The sequence below is a fragment of the Crinia signifera genome, chromosome 1 (genome assembly GCF_055691185.1).
Source record: "Crinia signifera chromosome 1, ASM5569118v1, whole genome shotgun sequence".
In the NCBI taxonomy this organism is placed as follows: domain Eukaryota; kingdom Metazoa; phylum Chordata; class Amphibia; order Anura; family Myobatrachidae; genus Crinia; species Crinia signifera.
This window is the reverse complement of record NC_139217.1, coordinates 223,703,005-223,721,510: the sequence shown is the minus strand read 5'-3', so window position 1 is coordinate 223,721,510 and position 18,506 is coordinate 223,703,005. Positions and strand designations below refer to the sequence as shown.

General features: G+C 43.8%; 1 long non-coding RNA gene across 1 annotated transcript in view; it reads right to left on the bottom strand.

Annotated features, from left to right (window-relative positions):
- Positions 1–646: 646 nt before the first annotated feature.
- Positions 647–18,506, bottom strand: part of LOC146069788 (uncharacterized) — a 59,170-nt gene continuing 41,310 nt past the window's right edge. Inside the window, exon 3 of the long non-coding RNA XR_014472974.1 lies at positions 647–6,128. This is a non-coding gene — a long non-coding RNA (uncharacterized LOC146069788). The remainder of the gene's footprint in view (positions 6,129–18,506) is intronic.

The window sequence follows — 18,506 nt, the reverse complement described above, 5'->3', positions numbered from 1 at the left end:
AGGGGGGAGCTTCGCCTGTTCCCCTCAGCTCCTCACCCCCCGTCTCACCCCTGATTTTAGCTCACCGGCTGGCTGGCTTCCGCGTCTCCGTGGGGGTCCCCCTCCGTCGCAGCCCCACACCGCGTGCGCAGTCTGATGGTGGCGTCCGTACAGCGCGGCTAGCGTGGCCTCCCTTCGGCTGCCCGTATCACTGCTGACGTCGCCTGGGGCCCGGCCAGTTCTCCCGCCACCACCCAGAAGCTGGAGGTAACTTTCCGGGCGAGGCACACTACGGGATCACCGCCGCAGGCTGCCGGATCATCTACGCGCCTAGATCCAAGATGGCGCCAGGGACAGGGAGACGCCGCCGCGCCCGGCCTGGATATCTCGTACCGGGGTGCCTGTGCAAAACTGGACTGCGTCGGAACTCTGGTAGGTATCCGGAGGGTCTCACACAGCTGTACAGGGGGGCAAGGCAGCGCCCAGGATCTCCAAACAGGATTTTTGCCACAGATTCTAGCGGAGCTCACAGACCCAGCGTCCGCTCACATGCTAGTCCAAGCCACGCCCCTTATAGATCTCACTTTGAAGAAAAACCCCACCCAAATCTAATTCTCTCTGCACAAGTTACATCTGCCCCACCCGCAGTGCACCTGGTTTTGTCCATCTAAGAAGGATTTTGTCAGAATGGACTAGAATAACCCCCTATATGAGGAGCATAACAAGCTAAAACACACCCCAACACCACATCCTCAGTCTTGTTTACCGGTAGTGCTATGGCAACTACACTGTGTAGACAAGTAGGAAGTGCTCGAGCAATTGGGTTTAATTGTACACTGCAGCATGACATTGGTCAGGCTGGCATCACCAGGTTTCTTAAGTCACTATATCTGTCGCACACTCAGCAGATGCCCTGTATTCCAAATCACATGGTCTCTTGTGTCAATCATACCCAGGGCAAGAGCTGTAATCAGGCCTGTTTCCAATTCTTAGGGGCACAACAACCACCAGCCATAGTGGCAGGTTCCTTTTTGTTACTATCCACATTTGTCTGTGAGGACATGGGTTTTGTGATTGCACCTATTCATATGTTAATGCCTTTTACAACCTTTTTCATTCTCTGTTGAATGGGAATGCTTTGTGCACTTTTTGGACTGCTTTTCACAAGATGGTGGCTGTGGTTGCCCTAGGTAATGTAGGGAGCAATGTTTAAGGTTACTGGGACTTTGTTCAAAGTTTACTGAAACTAGTGTGACTACTCTCTTGTCCACTTGTGCTGGTTTATGGGGTACTGCACATTCATAATAGGTATTTCTCTGCTGGGTGTGCGACAGTTTTGAACTGCTTATTCTACCATTTGTGGAGTTGTGATTACTACAGTGTCACAGATTCTCCCCCCCCCCCCTGTTCAGGCACAACTGCAACCTGTCCTGCGATACCTTATGTCCTGCCTCAGGGGAATACACCAGAAGTTGAAAAATCAAAAGGGAGAAAAAATGAATGACAGCAATATGTGTATTTATTGCAACAGAAATTTTTCTTTTGTTTGGATGACAACAGGATTTGGCACTATGGGGGAGTTGGCTCTCACCCTTTTAAAATCCTGTTCTGATCTGTAGGCCCTCCCTCCTTTATCTTACCCAGTGGGGGTGGGACTATGGGCCATGTCTAGGGGTATTAACTAAGAGGTTCTCTTTTGGGAACCTTGTTATATCACTGGGTACTTTTCCAGCTTGACCTCAGGTTTCAAATGGTGGGGCTGTATTTTGGGGTGCTATGCTGTCTGTTTTTAAATGGGTTTCTATTGAAGCTATTCGTTGCCATTAATCCTGTGTCCTGCCCATCTTTAGTTCAAAGGGAACTCGGTATTCATGCTGTAGTTTTAGCTACTTTAGATGGGTTAGAATCTATAACAGCACAGTGCAGCATTAATCATGGAGGCATATCTAACACTTTTGCATCTTGTTCGTGCAAACTGGCCCTGTTGTCTCTAAGTTATGAATCTTCCGGAGCCCAGAAGCAGACATAACTTTATTTTTTTTTTCAAGGCAGTTCTCTAATTAGAAGGTAACTCGCAGCCGCTGCAGTCAATAAGACATAATATTTGGTATGCAAAGGCCCGATTATGATCTCTATTGGTTTTACCAATGGGTAATGCTGCACTTTTCCTGTTACCCCAATTGTAACTACCATTTGCTTAGCACATCCTAGATCAAGGGGAAATGTTGTTAGCAGGGTTAAGAAAAAAAAAAACTTAAGCTTTTAAACCATTACACTTACCTATATCTGAGGCTCCTCCTTCAGATATTGTGTCATGTTACCTGGTTGTGGGGTATAAGTATGCTCTACTCCTTGTTTGCATATATGTTTGCATATGGAGTGTGCAGTATTGCTGCATTGTCATGGCGATAATCTCCATGACAATGCAGCGATACTTCCGGTATTACGATCCGGAGTATCTACATCCGTATAATATGATTACCATAGTGACATTATCCACAAGCCGGATATGACGTGCGCACCGAAAAACTGCTGTGCGTAACGTCACTTCCGGACTTATGTTGTCTGCATCTATGACAACCAGGATGCAGGACAGGAACGTCACTTCCGGGTCGGCATAAACAACACTATCGTAATACACATTATGTGTATGATCGTGTAGATCAAAAACCAGTGGAGGGGCTAACTTTATATATCCCACATAAGGGGAAACAATAGGCATCCGATGCACTGGTGGTTAAATAGCTATATAAGATAGAAGTGACGAACCGGAAGTGTTTGATCCACTAGTGACAGGACACCGACCCGGAAGTGATGCACACGTTATTCATGATCAGTTTTTTAACTTTTTCTCTTCTTTGCCAGAATCGAATTGGTTTACAAATATATGGTTTAGATAAAGGATTTATATTACTGTCTCCGAGTAAGTTCATTTTATGTTTTTTTTTTATATTTTTGTGATATTGAACCAATATAGTATGTAAATGAACCCATGGGAAGCCAGGTATAAAAATGGCTCCCAGAAACCCTAATGGACACCTTGACAAAGCAGTCAGTAGGCACTGCGAAACGCGTTGGTGATACATTGGTTTGGACCCACATTGCCCCAAGGACCTTAACCCTTTTACCAAGGACTGTCCCATCTGCCTAATCATCTGATCGGAAATCCACCACCCCGGAAGTCTCCAGCCACAAACATCGTTGGATACCTGACCTCTCGCAGTAGTGGGACTCCCGATCGGCTAATTCCATCCATGCCATCGGTTGCAGTCCGTGACAACAACATCAGGACACCACCAAGTGGCAAATAAGGACTTTCCCCTTTTTCCCAGGATCAGAGCAGATTTCAAAACACCATCCCAATACCGGTGACTATAATTATTGGGTCCATCCAATATTCTTTTTACACCAATTGGTTCATTTTTTAATGTCTAATTAATGTTTTTATTAGTGTATGTAATAAATATTTTTTACATTGTAAATTCAGCGCTGCTCTATTTTATTTATTGTTTTTTTCTCATATCTGGGAGCTGACTACTCCCACAAGCAGCTGCTGTCCTGATTAAACCACCCTTGGCAGGCGCTCCAAACCAACCTAGGTTGGTTCCCTTTTCCTCCATGTGTTGAGACCTGTCTGTCTCCTTCCAGTGTGTCTTCCCGTCACTTATGTATGTGTTTTTATCCCTATGGTTCTCTGTCCAGCAATTTCTGGCTAGGTGTCCCCCTTTACCACAGTTGAAGCACACCGTTTGCTTCCTACCTGTATCTGGAGGTGTTGTATAGTGTGTGTGTTTGTTTAGGGCCCTGTTGTATGTGTGGATGTTATCTGCCCTCAATTTCTCAGCTCGTATCTCCCTGTTAATTCTTTTGTCTTGATCAACAGCAGATTTTCTTAAGGTGTCTATTGGCATATTTCTCCAGTTGGGGAAAATAGTTTCTATTTCGGTCCTCAAATTTTCCTTAAGACCTTTTATCAGAAAAGAGACAATCATTCCCCTAAAGAATTAAGTGACCCTAGGACCACTCCGTAGCGCTAGTCGTGCTAGATCTCTAGTTCCCAAAAAGTGATTTATAGCTTCCCCAATGGGTATATATTTAACACCATAAAACAGTATACATAGATCTGTCACTTTGACAGGGGCAGTGATTCAATCAATTATTTATTTATTTATTTAGCTGGGCAGGATAATCGCTGCTTCTTTATATAGGGAGTGTCGATCCCTTAGATAGTACAAGGTGTAGAAAATAAGTGGCAGACACAAAAGAGTGTCTGTCGCTTTAAGAAGCTATGCTATGTTATTTTATTAAAATGCTTTATATTCTTTACTAAAAACTTGGTCATTTAATTACTGAGCAGGTCCGCGCTTCTTAAAGCGACAGACACTCTTTTGTGTCTGCCACTTATTTTCTATTCCCCTAAAGTGTGTGTTGTCCTTGGGGTCAGGGATACCAGTGTGTTTTGACACTGCTTGCAAGGCACGGTTGAAATATTCGCTGGCAGATTCACCATCTTTTTGTTTGATAGTGAACGTCTGGATATTTTCAACCGACGCAGGGAAATATACACCCAATTGTATATTTATTAGGCGTATATTTTCCTGGTTGCCATGATCAGTTAAAATCTTATCACCCTCCACACAACTATCCTGAATAAATTTCGGGATATCTATGTGTGAAGGGAGGCAAGCTCTCAACATGTTCCGCCAATCCTTATTGGTGGGCTCATCTGCATTTCCCAGATCCTTTACAAATTTCTGACAGATTGCCAGATTTTTCCTGGGATCAGGGAAATTTGAGATGATTGAACGACGCTCTAATCGTGTCCAAGTATTGTGCATGTCGCTAACTCTTACAGGCATTACCTCATCTCTGTCTCCCTTTCCACAAGGAGTTTCCACTGTGTGCAAAGGGTAGGTTTGTATCCCCTCCGCAGGATTGGACACTACTCCAGGAATTACTATCTCTGTGCTGTGTTGTGTGTGCTTACCTGTGTTTCCGAGTGTGTTTCTGGCATCAGCCATCTCCTCGGTTAGGATGGCAGCAACAGCTTTGACTGTCTCAGCCTTTCTCTCATTTCCGCTAGCTTCGCAAAGGATGTCTGGTGCCAGGAACTCCCAGTCTCCATCTGTACCTTGCTTATAGGGGGTAAAAACAGTATACAGGTTATTCATTTTCATGTTTTTGTTTGTTTCACTTTGGACGGAAATTGTTCCCTCTTGTACATATGGGGAGGTGGAAACATTCATATTCCTGTGGCCGATTACATTTGCATCTGACAAATAACCATGTTCCCTTTGAATTTTACTTTCCTTCTGCCACAAGTTTAGACATTCATTTTGTTCAACTCTCTCCTTGAGTGACAAGAGCAGACATATCTTATCTCTGACTGCAGTTCCTATGGGCACGTCGTCACGCACACCTATATGTCCTATTTCAACACACAAATACTTCCTTCTATCTGGACTGCGCTATGGGTCGCATCCTCATACGCCCGTTCACCCAATAATTTTCACACTGGATGCTATTTACACCTGGGCCTTACACTTAAACTTGACATATTTCTGTACAGAAAACTTTCCCGGGTTGGCAGTTTCTCACCAGATACTTATGCAAGTATAAATCCCTTAAATGGCTATAGGAATCTATTAAAATAATGCTTGAATAGCTTGCTTTTGGAAAATTGAATCAAATATACTATGCCCTCTTGTATTAATTACCGCTTTATCACCAGTATGTTAATATACCGTTTAATAGAGCTTGTGATTAATACTAGCCACTTTATGGCTCCTATGTGTGCTGCGTGTGCAGTGCCCGTGAACAGCCACGTATGTACGTGTGTTTGTTAAAACCTGTTCACAGGCCGCCGATGAATCGGCCACCCACGTGTTCTACAGTGTATTTGTAAGGTCGCGATCCGGTTCCGCTAAACGCAGCAATTTGGCAGAAATGCAAAAATAATCCCAAAATAAATCTGTAAGTTACGTACAAAGATGCGAAATAAATCCCGCACTAAATCCGTAAATTAAAAACAAAAATGTGAAAATATACTTACGTAAACACGTGTGTGCATACCTTACGTAATACACTGCAGACACTTCACGTTACTGTAAAGGCCCAGAACTTGTCACCACGTGGCGGAGTCCCTGACCCTGCAGTAACGGACAACAAAGGGTTATAGTTTTGCAAGGAATCCTCTATGTACTATAATAAACACAGGCCTTTGCCTCCACGTGTGCGAAACCTTATCGCACGCGCACATGTACCGTAATTATAAACAAGCAATTCAAGACACTATACCCCGTTAAACTACTTGTGGCAGGCAGAAATACATCTTACTTAATACAAACACCTTATATGCTTTAAACATGACACGTAATTTCTCTTTGGACTTCACTTATTATACCTCGGGTTCGTACACTAGCACCTTTCAAACTCTGTACCGCCGGGGACTTGGCCTTTCCAGCAATGGTTAAATGATCACTTTCCACCCTTTTGCTGGTATAGGCTCAAGTACTGCGCTTGGTACAGTGTTTTATAGGATGTAACGCGCGGCAGGCCCTCAATTGTTAATGTTGATATTAATATAACCAGAAGGACAATAAGTGAAGTGCGCAGTTTACGTACTATGTCTGTAAACTAATACCTTTTACTCCTAGCTACGTGCGAACAAAGCATAGCAAAGCATAGCAAACCTTTCTAGTGTATTATACACGTTAGACCGATACTTGTAATAGAGTATCCTTTCGCAGTACTTTGTACCCAAAACTGCGAATACCTTTAAGGACAATGTCCGTAATACACTTTTATTGCTAGATGCGAATAAGAGTCAAGACAAGGTTATAACTCAAAGTAAGGAGATAGATTCTCCAAATAATGTATTTAGTCCCTAGCGGACAGCAGGGGGTTACAGAAAGAAGGAACACAGTATAACACGTGATACAGTTGAATTAACAATATTAAGTACACTTTAAACTACCAGGAGAACAGAAACAGATACAGAATATAATCAACCACACTACACACACAGGAATACAAATGTTACTATCATATCGAAATAGCGCAGCGCAGTCCGGTCGGAGCTCGCTATGTTCAAATGGAACTTAGCCCGGTCATGGTGGAGGAGGGGGAGAAAAGCAGTGGAGAAGTGACCGAGCCAGCCAGGGATCGCTACTTTTATAGAGTCCACACAAAGAGAGGTCAAAGGAGGTTTTCATTGGCCCAAGAGTTCAAATGTCAGGTCCTCGAGGATTGGGGCAAAGGGGATGCACTTTACGTGGATTGGTGCAGAAGGAATGTGCTCCTGGGTCCTTTGTCAGCTGGCATCGTCATAGGGGGTCGTAAATCAACCACAAGAACTGGCTACATCCTGATCCTTTGTCTTCCTTAGGACACATGGCAAAAGTACATAGAATAAGGATTTTGTCCCTAATTATCAGACCATAGGACTTGCGAATATTTAGCTGCGACCGGAATGCTACGCACGAGACACGGTCGGAACATAAAGATACCAAACATGTACAGAAACAATCGTGTATTATTGGTTAAACAATGTGTAGTGCACTAAACCTTTAATTAAATATACTTTATTCCGTGTTACTGTGGAATATGAATTTATGTGCATTAGTATGGCGGCTCTTAAGGTTTGCTTCACTACACAGAACCTGTGTATAATACTTTATTTGCACAACTCTGCGAACCAAAATGGTGGCCATACTATTCTAAAATGGTGTGAATGTAATTCGACTTTAACAGGTTCCTTCCTGCACTACGTCAGTTGCGGCTCCCAAAGCTCCCTGCTATCGCTGCTCTACCCTTCATCCATGCTGCTGCTGCTTCAAAGGACACACGCAGGGCAGCAAGCACAGGTGAGAATGGGGGGGAGGGGGTGTTCCGGGTGTGGGTTGCCACTGGGTGAGAAGGGGGGTCGTGGGTGTGGGTTGCCACCAGGTGAGAAGGGGGGGCACCAGATTGAAGCCTGCACTTGGCACTGTAAAGCCTAGTTTTGACCCTGCATAGACGCAGTTAAGTCCCTCACATGTGCTGTGGCTGGTGGCGCGCAGGCGCCAGCGACTGGCCCAGGCAGCGGGCCCACCTCGCCAGGACTCCAGGATGCAGAGCAGCCAATGGCAGTCCCACACCCCCACTATGTGCCCAGGCCAGCGGGACCCAGGTTACCAGAGTCCAGGTGGCAGAGCAAGGCAGCAGCTCAGTGAAAATTGACAGTCAAACTCACTTGCACCCATGCGGCCCAAGGAGCAGGCAGCTCAGCAAGTGGGAGTGGAGACTTGGTGGCGTTCCATGATGTAACCCCCAGCATCGAGCATGGAACCCCAGCTGTTCTAGCATGCAACCCCTGGCATCAAACAAGAAACCTGTAGCAACGAGCATGTAAGTAAGCGGCACTTATGTGGCATAAAATGTAATAGGCATTATGTGGTATCATATGTAATGGGCATTACAGTGTGGCATAATGTGGAATGGGCATTACGGGGTTTGGTATAATGTGGAATGGGCATTACGGGGTTTGTGTAATATGTAATGGGTGTGTGATGAGTAATAGGCATTACTGTGTAAATTTTTGCTACGCACCCTTCATGTTTTTGGTTTGCCTGGCTACTAAACTTTTATTGAAGCATATGTATCAAGACAGGTTAAATATTTATTTGCAAAAAGGTTGGATATATAACAAGCGCTACGATTGCAGCTGGTATCTTCCCCCAGAGACCATCCACACTCTGGAATATAGACAAATATAGAACACAAAAATGGAAATAACCAGCGCTGTTTAGGGTTATTGCTTGTAGTCCCGGAGAGCAGGTGGTCTGATTAACCAAAGGGTAATTGGAACCACACTTACTTTTTAGTTCTTTCCTGAGTACATATAGAAGTTTCTTTAAAACCTTACATAGGGCACCTCACATGGGACATCATTCATTAAAACCCAGACACTTACTTAGAAATTCTTACTCGAATGCACCAAAAGGTATCTTTGAATATCCTTTTCAAATAAACTGGTAATCAGCCAACACAGTAGAGGATAAAATGTGACTTACTTTATTATTCAAACTCGCGTGCATGTAAAGGTATCTTGCATCACACATCCATATGTTAAAAAGCCAGGTTTATTAGGATCCACATACAGATGAATAAACGAACAAAGGGCCGCTCACATCCACGTCCACGCCAGATAGAAAGCAGTTCCTCTCCCCGTATAATGCGCTGCAGCACGAAGGGGTAAGTCGGGCGGCTGGGGGCTTCAGCGGGCGGCTTTACACAAATAGCGCTGACTCCGGTCTGTCAGCGTCTAGCAGCAATCAACGCGTTTTGGACTTTGTCCTTTTTCAAGATGTGCAGAGCAGCCAATGGCAGTCTCTCCCCCCCCCCCCTACTATGTGCCCTGGCCAGCGGGACCCAGGTTACCAGAGTCCAGGTGGCAGAGCAAGGCAGCAGCTCAGTGAAAATGGACAGTCAAAGTCATTCGGTGCCTTCACTTGCACCCAGGCGGCCCAAGGAGCAGGCAGCTCAGCAAGTGGGAGTGGAGACTTGGTGGCGTTCCATGATGTAACCCCCAGCATCGAGCATGCAACCCCAGCTGTTCTAGCATACAACCCCTGGCATCAAACAAGAAACCTGTAGCAACGAGCATGTAAGTAGGCGGCACTTATGTGGCATAAAATGTAATAGGCATTATGTGGTATCATATGTAATGGGCATTACAGTGTGGCATAATGTGGAATGGGCATTACGGGGTTTGGTATAATGTGGAATGGGCATTACGGGGTTTGTGTAATATGTAATGGGTGTGTGATGAGTAATAGGCATTACTGTGTAAATTTTTGCTACGCACCCTTCATGTTTTTGGTTTGCCTGGCTACTAAACTTTTATTGAAGCATATGTATCAAGACAGGTTAAATATTTAGTAGGACATTATAGATAGCACACATATATATATATATATATATATATATATATATATATATATATATATATATATATATATATATATATATATATATATATATATATACATACATAAGTGCATATATTCATGTCAACCTAACACGTGCTGTTAATAGCTCCGAGATTTTAGCTGTCACTAAGAAGAAATAAAGGTAGAACAGTTGGACAATATGTAATAAAGATACACTGCTTCTATCCAGTGGCGGATTCAGGGGGTGGGGGCACCCGGGAACGTGCCCCCTGTCATTTATTTTGTAGCTGAGGACCAGGGCTTTCCAACGAGCCCAGCCCCGTGTCTCTAGCCCCCCGGGAACCGGAGATATCGCCTGGCAAACCTGTAACGTTTTTTCCTATAGAATAATATGGGACCCGTCGATTCCGACCCCCACCCGGTTCTGACACCTGCCAGTTCCCGCCGTGGCATCACAGAAGCTTGTGGTTGATTTCATTCAATTCCAAATCGCTGGGCCTTCAATATGATACCAGGCTGGTCCAAATCGGTCAATCGGTTCCAGAGATATTGCGTGTAAACCAATTTTTTTATTTTTAAAATGTAATTTCATGGCTGTTCATGTTCTTTGAGGGCAGATTACTCTGGAACCAAACGTTCCAGTTTCACTAGACCAAAATCATTCAAAGCCCACTCAAAAGTTCTTCAATATAATACTTGTCTCATGTAAATGGGTCAGTTGGTTCCGAAGATATAGCCGGTTAAATTAGATAACTGGTTAAAGGGGGGAGGGGTGGTTTTCTCTCCCCCTCACACCAGAAAATGCAGGGACTAGGCTGGTGTAAAAGGGGCCAACCTGGCAATGCATTTTCTGGTGTGAAAGGGGTATTATTTCAAATAGCCGGGACCTGCAGTGCTCTGAATACAGCCAGGCTCTGCCACTGTCAGTGGCTATCACTTCTGCCTGGCGGCGGCTGTCCCCCATTTACCACGAGCATGTATTCCCCCTTGGCAATGAGCATGTAATCCCACATGGCAACGAGCATGGAACCTCTGGCAATGAGCATGGAACCCTTGGCAATGAGCATGTAGAGAAGCAGCACTTATGTAGCATAATTTTTAACAGGCATTATGGTGTTTGGCATAACACATAATGGACATAATGGCGTGTAACTTAACGTGTAATGGACATTATGGTGTAAATGTTTAATGCGAGCCTTTGGTGGACAATGTCCCTGTTTATGAAGTGTATTCTGAATTTTGGCTTAATCTGCGTGGCATTATGTGAATTCTGGCTCAATCCATGTGGCATTATGTGAATTTTGGCTCAATCCATGTGGCATTATGGGAATTTTGGCTCAATCCGTATGGCATTTTATGCATTTGGCTCAATCCTTGTGGCATTATGTGAATTTTGACATAATCCATTTGGCATTATGTGAATTTTGGCTCAACCCGTGTGTCATTATGTCAATTTTGTCTCATTCCATTTGGCATCATGTGTAAGGGGCAAGTATAATGGGGTCTAGTATTTTGTTGCATAATGTGTAGAAGTTGTATATGGTGTTGACACGCCCCCTGTTGAGTGGCCACACACCCTTTTCTGGAGCGCGCAACTACATTCTTCACTTTTGTCGCCATGGTGGGCCTGCGTACTTTAAATGCCAGGGCCTATTTTTTATTCCATTCCCACCCTCTCCTGCCGCTCTCTGCATGTACACTGGCACCACTAACACCGCCCCTCCCCCACCCAAACCCTTTTTTATCATGGTGCCCCCCCTGTCATTTTATCCTGGATCCGCCCCTGCTTCTATCATTCTAATTTTCTATTTTCCAAACCAACAAAAAAGGAGGCAGGAGCTGTAGTCACAGCCCGCGTCCAGATAATAAACAATGAGTTATTAAGTGTGAACTAAATATATAACAAATGTAATATAAATGGGTGTGAATGTATTATTGACCGATTCTAATGATTTAAATATACACCCATCACTTTCCGCTGTAGCACTACATACAGGTTTAAGCTTCACATGGAAAGTTTTAATTATCAATGGAGTTTGTAAAAATATGTCTAGCAAGAATAGAGACCTGGTAGATAGCGTTAAACACAAGGATATTGGTTCCACACAGCAAATAATCCGTATTGTGTCCAATGAAATCTCATAAATCAATAAGGATGGTCGAAATGACAAAAGTGTGTCTGTTAGGAGAGAGACAAGCAGGCTAAAATAAGAAACCTATTCATGTAACATGGCATGGGAGTAAATGTGTAATATACATAGCAGGGGCTGGAATTAATTGCCACAGACATAGGAATGAAATTTCTTTAACTGGTGTAGTTGGGTGATAGCCATAAGCAGCTAAGCCAGGGCTACTTGTATTGGTCAATGATTTCCAGGGGGCATAACCCGGAAGTGCTTCCAAACCACCATTTGTGGTCTGTGTCATGGGAGAAGCAGAAACCACAGTATAGGAAGCCATGCAAGGAACGCCAACATTGTGAGGATGAGTAATGATAGAAATGTAACATCAGGGATATATTTAGGCTCAGTGCCAAGTGAATCATCAATCTCAGGGTCACTCCGTGCCATAGTAGGTGAGTGATCAGCCAGGGGAGCCTGTTCCATGTCAAACATAAGTGCCATCTGATTATACTTTCTCAAAAACTTGATACTAGGTATGGAATGATTTAATATTCCCAACTGCAGGTAAAAATAATAGTCGTAACTGCAATGTCCAACAAAGTAGAGTCAAGGAGTAAACCCTTAATAACCGAATAACAGAAAGATATAAAGTATAATATGAAATACTGTAAGATAGTCCACACTGTGCTGGCGATATGCTGTCAAAGTCCATTGAGTATCAAAATACTATGTGTCACTATGTGGACCAAAGATCGTCGGAAGGTGGGGCTAACCAGTGGCTGCTACACTTTTATCCTAGCTCCTACATTAACATAACATTTGTTGAGCCCTGGCATAACGAGCATCACAGTGTCTGGCTTAACCTGTAATGAGCATTACAGTGTGTGGTGCCAGATGTAATGGGCATCACAGTATGTTGCGTAACATGTAATGGGCAACACAAGGTGTGGCATAACATGTAATGGGCATCACAGTGTGTGGCATAGCATGTAATGGGCATCGCTTTGTGTGGCGTAACATGTAATGGGCATCGCATTGTGTAATGGGCACTACGGTGTACTGCCAGTATTCAATAAGCCTGTGAAAATTTCACAGGCCTGCGATTATCTGCAAATCCATTTGCGATCATTTACAATCTAATTATTTTCCTAGTCTGTACAGTCTGTGTGTAGCCCAGGACTAGAGGTGCATACACACGGGGGCGATTATTGCAAATATAGCTGGAAATATGGTCGCTGAGCGACCATATTGCCCGCGATGGGAGTGTGCACCGGCGATACGAGCTGACAACTGTAACTTATTGTGAGCGTCAACTGCAGTTGTCCAATAAAACTACAGTCCAGTATAACAATTTACTGCGTGAGGCCTGCACTATGGACCTAATTGCACAGCCCCAACGGCATATTGGCAGTCCTGGTAAGATTGTCAAAGTGGACGAGAGCCTGTTTGTCACACGGATAAGCCATGTGGGACGGATGCTGCCTCAGCAGTGAATATTTGGAGGGATTTGTAGGGAGACTGGTGACTGCTTTGTAACTCCAATCCAGAAGCGTGATGCCACTACATTGATGGCCGCTATCAATCAATTTGTGGAACCTGGAACAATGATTTACTCTGATTGCTGGTGGGCCTATAATATGGAGCAGCTTGAGCAGGCCAGATATCACCATGCTCGTGTTAATCGTAGATTTAACTTTGTCGACCCGGAGACAGGTGTTCACACCTAGAACATTGAGCACCTTTGGGGGCATGTAAATGGCGAAACAAGCGCCAAAGAGGCACGTCACGCAAACATTTAGATGTCGCGGAAGACTCTGGGTGCTGACAATGCGTTTCTCCGTATTCTGCATACACTTGCGCTGCTTCCTAAGGCCAATGCAGAGTGTGAAGTGACTTTGTTATTAATGGTTTATTTCGTTTTTAATTGTCATTATTCATGTTTTTTTCCTTGCTTTATTGTTATAATTCTAATTAATTAATGTGATATGTTATTATTAATTATAAAGTAAATTCAAGTTAATCGACACATGTCGTCGTTACTGTGTCAGATGTATGATATGGCAGGTGTGAATGTGTTCCTAAAACACCCCCAGGTACTTGTTTCCTAGCACGGTGCCCCCGATTTCCATCGCAGAGCATCGTATCGCATGCAATATAGCGGCATGCGATGCGATGTGATTTTTAATTGTACAAGCACCCTGATTGGTGCTTACAATGTTAAAAGCACCCACATTGTCAACGCCACCCCCACTATCAACTTAACATGTATTCCGTGTGCGCTCGCCACACTATCTAAAATCAACGCCACGCCGACGTGGATAGTGGGGGTATGAAAAGGTCGGAGGACGCGTACCACCGCCCCTCGCGAGCTCGCTGCGCTCGACACGCTTCGGGTTGGCGTTGATAGTGGGGGTGCATTTAACATTGTAAGCACCCATCAGGGTGGTTGTACAATTTAAAATCGCATCGCATGCCATTTGCTGGCATGCGATGCTAAGCGATATTTAATTGTACATTCTGGGTCATTTACCCGAATATTGCATCGCATACCATCGCATACCTTATGGCATGGTATGGCGATGGGCGCCGTGCTAGGAAACAAGTACCCACCCCCACTATCCACGCCACCCTGAAGCGTGGCGAGCTCAGCGAACCCAGCATGGGGACGCAGAACGCGTCCATCCAACCTTTTTATACCCTCACTATCCACGTCAGCATGGAGTTGATTTTATAAAGTGTGGCAAGTGCAGCGAGCCACCGCGCCCGAAGCGTGGCGAACGCAGTGAGCCCCGCGAGGGGATGCGGATCATTTTACATGTATTCCGCATCCCCTCGCCACGCTTCGGACTTGGTGGCTCCACGCCGATGTGGATAGTGGGGGTATGAAAAGGTCAGGAGGACCTTTTACGTGTCCGCTCGCCACACTTCGGGGTGGCGTGGATAGTGGGGGTGTGCAAAACAAAATGCAAAAAAATGACATGGGTGCTTTCAAAATGAAGCACCCATCATATCTCATAGCATGGGTACTTATACAATGGGTGAGTGCTTTCAAAATGAAGCACCCATCATATCTCATAGCATGGGTGCTTATCCAATTAAATATTTCATCGGATCGCACCCAGTGTATGGTGCAATACCATGCAATGCTCTCCTCGGGCAGGAGTGCACTTAATATTAACTAAAAGAGCATCGGATCGGATCGCATGGCACCATACACGGCGTCCGGTCTGATGCGAGGCAATTTCACTAAGGAGAATAGCCCACTAAGCAAATTGCTTAGTGGGCACCATGGTACTACACAAGTACCAAAATGTTACTAATAATTTAAAGTCTAAAAAGCATTTTAATGTTTGTTAGGGCATCTCCCATATAGAAATAAACACATACTGTAAGCAGTCCAATAAAGGAATAGCTTTTATAACTTCAAGCTATTTTACTTGCTATAAAAGCACATATTTTGGATCCGTAGACTTTGCGGCAGGATCAGACTGGGGACATGTTTGTGCCTGTACAAGAAAAAAATGGCAGATGGTACGTGGCGCAATGCCGCCTTAGGTTACCAATCCCTGAAGATACACCCTTACTTCAATATACAAAGAATACGAAAAAAATGGGATATACAACCAGTGGCGCAATAAATAATACTTAAAGTTTCTGTGTGTTCAGACTTTTCCTGATGAGGCGATGGTGATCCTCAGGTAAGTTGAATATTTCAAGTGATGAAGATCAAAGTGAAAAAATAATAGAAATAAAAAACAAAAATTAGATCAATGTGTCAGTGTCTATTTCTTATAAACGCTTAATAGCGTAATTTTCTTTATTTGTGTGGAGATTGTTGAAATGCCCCCTAAGCGTACCAGAACTCACGTGGGTTCGGGATGGTACTCCTCATATAAAGGTTTCTTTATTGGGTTCACCGAGGGGGGATGTAACTTCTCCAACTCAAATGTGAGTAGATCTCAATGAATCCGTGATAACATGAAGAAAAAGAAGAAGGTGTCTGAGATCTATGGTCTCATCATATATAAAGCAATGGGTGATGTGAGAGCTGTATAAGTACAGAGGAACTCAAATATACAAAGATACCTTTATACGTGTACCTTCCATCTTCACTCAGTAAGTGAGGTACGCTGTTTAAGTTCCTCTGTACTTATACAGCTCTCACATCACCCATTGCTTTATATATGATGAGACCATAGATCTCAGACACCTTCTTTTTCTTCATGTTATCACGGATTCATTGAGATCTACTCACATTTGAGTTGGAGAAGTTACATCCCCCCTCGGTGAACCCAATAAAGAAACCTTTATATGAGGAGTACCATCCCGAACCCACGTGAGTTCTGGTACGCTTAGGGGGCATTTCAACAATCTCCACACAAATAAAGAAAATTACGCTATTAAGCGTTTATAAGAAATAGACACTGACACATTGATCTAATTTTTGTTTTTTATTTCTATTATTTTTTCACTTTGATCTTCATCACTTGAAATATTCAACTTACCTGAGGATCACCATCGCCTCATCAGGAAAAGTCTGAACACACAGAAACTTTAAGTATTATTTATTGCGCCACTGGTTGTATATCCCATTTTTTTCGTATTCAATGTTTGTGCCTGTGATTGTATGCATATGACAGATAGTGTGGGGGAGGGTAAATTTGACTGACATGTCTGCCTATGGGTGGCGGCTGTGCTGGAGGGGGGTCTGAATATGTCTGACACATATGGCATGTCAGAAATATTTAGATTCAGCAAGCCCCCCCCCCCCCCCCCCCATAGGCAGACATGCCAAATTAAGGTCTAAATGGGCCTAGAGCTGACAATTATCAATTATTATGCACAATAATAGGGTTTGTGGCCAGCACCTAATAATGTGGGAGGCGTGACCAGTGTTCTGTTTGAGTGGTCTGCTCATTGGTATGTCTCTATTTGTGTAAATACTTTCAACTAATTATATATAAAGAGGAAGATTTAAATCTTATACAGAAAAAGATATGGGCGCCTGGGATATGAGTTGGTCCTCAAAAAAGCAGCTGCTAAGATATAGGGGTAGTCAATCCCTATAGAAGAAAGCAAAACAAAATATATACAATTGTAGCAGCGTTTTTCTACAATAAAATCATACTACACAACTGTTGTAATAATAATATTATCTATATAATAAGTTGAAGAGTGAGTGTGCGTGTGTGTGGGTGTCTGTTGCATTGCAGACACACCGTGGCACTCCAAACCACCGAATTCAGCATCAAGATACCTCTGGATCCGGTGGTGTGCACCTCGAAGCCGTTTTGGGGAAATTTCACTTAGAAATTTAAAAAAACACCAAGTTTTAATTTGCCTTTGATGATCTGGGAAACCGTTGATGAAGGAATAACTCCACACCATTTAGTTGCTGTCATTGAGTATGAATTATACATTCTAACATCATGGTGAAGGCTTTAAACAATTAGGAATAATTGAGGATATACATAGACCACACATCACACACATGTACACATTGTACACACACACACACACACACACACACACAGTACACCACATATGCACACAGCACACAACACATACATATATACGTAGCGCACCTCACACACTTACACATTGGACAGATACACACAACAAAACACACATAACACACCACATGCAGTTCAACACAAACCCATATACACTACAACACACACCCCAAAACAGTACAACAAACACACAGAACACACACACTTAAAAATTGTGCAGATACAGAAACTCACAGAACACAGACACTTAAGCATTGCCAGGATATGCACAGCACACTACACACACACATATATATGTAGCCCATCTCACATTTGGCAGATACACATAACACAACACACACACCTAACACACCACTCACGGTACAACACACACCCACATTCACTACAACACGCACCCAAAAAAAACAGCACAATACACAGAACACACACAAACATTGCACAGATACACACAGCACACTACACACACACACATTTATACGTAGCACACCTTACACACTTTCACATTGGGCAGATTCACATAACACACACACTTCAACTCCTTGCTCTCCCCCCCTCCTCCAGCTCTTCCGTCTTCCATCGTAGCCGCTGATTTTGCTACCTACTTTTCAACCAAAATCTCCTTTCTCAGGAGTGCCATCACTGCTGCCATGACCTTACCCTCTCCCTCCTCCCCTCCTACATCTCCACTCCCCTCCTTCCCACCCCTGTCCTCATTTTACCCCACCACTGCCACTGAAGTCCACTCTATCCTTCAATCCGCTTCTCCCTCCACCTGCCCGCTCGATCCTATCCCCTCCAATATTATCCGTCGTCTCAGTCCGTCAGTCTGCTCTCACCTGGCTCACCTCTTTAATCTTGTCCTATCATCTGGGATCTTCCTTTCCTCCTTCAAACACGCTCTTGTCTCCCCAGTTCTCAAAAAAACAAATCTGGACCCCAATTCTCCATCCAACTACAGG